The 3,562-nt window shown below is 41.3% G+C and overlaps 1 pseudogene across 1 annotated transcript in view; it reads left to right on the top strand.

Annotated features, from left to right (window-relative positions):
- LOC105531779 overlaps positions 1-2,641 on the top strand; it is a 146,403-nt pseudogene extending 143,762 nt beyond the window's left edge. Inside the window, exon 3 of the transcript XR_001004854.1 lies at positions 2,424-2,641. The product of XR_001004854.1 is annotated as a rho GTPase-activating protein 28 pseudogene (transcript). The remainder of the gene's footprint in view (positions 1-2,423) is intronic.
- The last annotated feature ends 921 nt before the right edge of the window (positions 2,642-3,562 follow it).

Here is a 3,562-nt window from a genome sequence, read left to right as displayed (position 1 = left end):
TGTGGAAAACATACATCCTACTTAGGCTGCAGTTTAAGGACTTAGACCATCCTCACCTCCGATTTATGTCAACTCCAGTCCTACCAAGTACTCTTTCCTCCCACTCTGTCATTACTCCTTACATAGGTGGAGGAGAAAAACACAACTTTTTACAATTTTAATATTAACATATTAAATATTAAATTGTACACTTTGTCTTCAGAAATTAAAAGCTTATCCATAGCTTAAGGAAGAGCTCCATGTCATAACTCTTAACTTAAAGGGCTTATGATTTAAATTACGGCTGCCAATCATAAATTCATTTTTCATTTTTTGTTAAAGGGACAGCTTATGAAACAAATGAACAATTAAAATAAGATAGCAAATTAAATATTGGCCTAGCTAAGAAGCTGGGCCTGTAAGACACATTCAAGGGTTTGTTTATACACCAGTGATGCAATAATGTAAGCAGAATCCAGTACTCCTAGATTAATGCTTTGGGCTTTGGCATGCTGTTTACAAATTAGTCTGATCTGCTCTTTTAACAACGCTCATTTGGGTAATGCCTCCTTAGCACAGTTCCCAGAAACATATATGTAGTAGATTTTCTGTTACAGGACACTGTTATTCTGATTTCCTTATATTTCTATATATTGAGGAATTTTAGGTTTTTGAATTTTCTTCTGAAAAAAGCAGTTACCATTCAGAATAAGGAGAAAAGTGGGAGAATGAACATCAATTGAATACCGACTTTGTTCCAGATTCTTTGCTACCTGTCATAAATACATTGATTTAAAAAAAATTCTTCTTGGGCCCCTAATCCTTTTGTTATTATTACTCTCACTGTTGTGTTTTTCTCTAATTTGGTCTTGAGGTCTCTCTCGGGTGAGTGGCTATAAACTAATCCTGCTCTGATGGAGCTACAGGGGATTTGGTCACTGATGTTTGCCTTTCAAAGGATACCTCTTTATCCTGGTGGGTGGCCTAATACCTTCGTGTTCAACCCATGACCGGGTGTCCCTCTCACAGGAAGCTCATTTGTACTGGCAGATGCTGTAGGAGAGCCCTGACTGGAAATAAGCTAGGTTCAGGTGTGTTGGCCAGGTGAGACACAGAGGAGGCAACTCAGCAAAACACATGAAATAAGAGAAAGGACAGATCTCCGGGAGAAGATGGCAGCTCGTTTCTCAGGGCCAATGGGAAGGGGCAGCTGTCCAGGACACTTGCAATCAACAAGCAGGCAGGGAGCAGGAAAGAGTGAGAGTGAGTGAGGGACCTGGGGACCAGAGCCTCAATTAGGATCCAAGCATTACCCAAGCAGGTTTCCCACCAGGAGTCCTAATTGGCAGGTTTAGAGCAAGCCGGGAGTCGCGCTGTGATGGAGAGGTGGTCACTGCACCGTATCTGCGCAGTTCCTGTAGGGGGTGTGGGTTGGAGGGATGCGTCAGGCAGGTTGTATCCAGCTGTCTCATAGGAAGTCATCACCAAGAGGTGATTGTATCAGGCAGATACCTGGATCTGCTATGTGGAGGAATTGGGAGGAGTTGGACACCTGGAAACCACATCAAGAGTGACTAAGCCCTGCTTCTGGTATGAGAAAGTTAAGCCCATATTCAAAAGGGATGCAAAACGATGTAAAACTATAGAGGTTCACTATGCTCATTTTGCTGAGAGGACACTGAGGTCTCGAGATACCGTAAGACTTAGGAATCAGGCAGCTGGTGAATGGTGGCCCTGGCATTTGAACCTCCATGTGAGTGATTGAAAAACCAATTTGTGGCCAGGCACGGTGGCTCAAGCCTGTAATCCCAGCACTTTGGGAGGCCGAGACGGGCGGATCACGAGGTCAGAAGATCGAGACCATCCTGGCTAACACGGTGAAACCCCGTCTCTACTAAAAAATACAAAAAACTAGCCGGGCGAGGTGGCGGGCACCTGTAGTCCCAGCTACTCGGGAGGCTGAGGCAGGAGAATGGTGTGAACCCGGGAGGCGGAGCTTGCAGTGAGCTGAGATCCGACCACTGCACTCCAGCTTGGGCGACAGAGCAAGACTCCGTCTCAAAAAAAAAAGAAAAAAAAAAAAAAGAAAAACCAATTTGTATTCCATTAAATCATGGTTTTTTTCTATTACAGTTTTACTTTAAATATTCATGTTTTATCACTTTTTGAAATTAGTAGGCCAGATATGACTCATGTTTAACTCTCTAGCAGGAAAATTTACCTTACCAAGTCTGCCAATTACCTTACTGTACTAGAAAATACTTTAAAATTTGACTTATTTAAAAAATACAATGCAGACTTACATTCATTCTTGTAGTTCTTTCCCATAATTACTGTAAAAAAAAATACAAATATTATTTACCAATACTTCTTATCTGATATTCACATGGCATCCAGTCATACAGAAAATATTCTAACCCTCTCTTGGTAATGTTCTTTTACAGAAGGAGAACTTGAAGCAGAGTGGCTGCAAGATGTGGGTTTATCAACTCTGATCTCAGGTGATGAAGAGGAAGATGGCAAAGCCTTGCTCTCTACATTGACTCGAACCCAAGCAGCTGCCGTGGAAAAGAGATACAATACCTATACCCAGACCATGAGGAAAAAGAATAAGCAATCTATCAGGGATGTCAGAGACATTTTTGGAGTCAGGGAATCTCCTGTAAGTAAGAGCTCAAACATGGCTCAAAAAGGTGCTTGGTTTGATTGGGGATGTGGGTAGGGTGGGGCTGGGGTAGAAAAAATATCAGAAATGTCTGGTTGGGTGGTTCCATTCTAACTTTTTGAGAGAACTAAAGCAGACAGCACAGTGCAAATTTTTACAAGTTTGAACTTAAGTGATCATTATCTCCTGTACTGCAGTCTCCCTCAATACTAAACTTATTCCCTTGTTTGTTGAAATCAGAGAGTGACTTCTTTGGCAGTGGAACAAGTCTTTGTGGGTAGAATCCAGGGACCCTTTACTTCAATTTCAGCACTGAATGGAAACTCTGTGGTCGGGCAAAGGGGTCCTAGGGAAGTGGACTTAAGTATTGTACACAAGACCAGGTGGTTTGGTTTGAATGGAGGGTGGGGATGAGAGATCAGGTAGGGTAGCCTTTATGTTCAGATAAATTAAAATGGTCAAAAAATGAAAATACCAGCATTAATTAAGTGGGCAAGAGAATGATTCAGAAAACCACAAGGGAAACATCCCATGTTTTATGATAAATGGCTGGTTGAGTTTTTGGTTTCCCTTTGGCATTTCATGTCCCCAATTTTACATCTAAGGCTATTACTCATGTTTTCCTATGTCTACCTTTGTTTTACTGCTAGCTCTATCTTATAGCTTACTTGTTCATTTATTCATTGCATAATTGCAATGTTGCATTACAATAACTGCATCACAGATGCAACAGATGCATTATCTGTGCAAGATCCTAGGTTAGGTTCTATGCAGATGGGCTTCTTGAAACATTTTGGATAACTAGTATACAGAAAAAAGGAAATTTGATGTTCAGCTGCAATTAGAGGTAAGTTACCTGGGCAAGCTAGTTAATCACTCTGATGTAGGTTTCTTGTCTGATTAATTATAGTATCAGTA

The sequence above is a fragment of the Mandrillus leucophaeus genome, unplaced genomic scaffold (genome assembly GCF_000951045.1).
Source record: "Mandrillus leucophaeus isolate KB7577 unplaced genomic scaffold, Mleu.le_1.0 Scaffold903, whole genome shotgun sequence".
NCBI lineage: Eukaryota > Metazoa > Chordata > Mammalia > Primates > Cercopithecidae > Mandrillus > Mandrillus leucophaeus.
The sequence above is the reverse complement of the archived record's forward strand: the minus strand, read 5'-3'. Positions and strand labels throughout refer to the sequence as shown.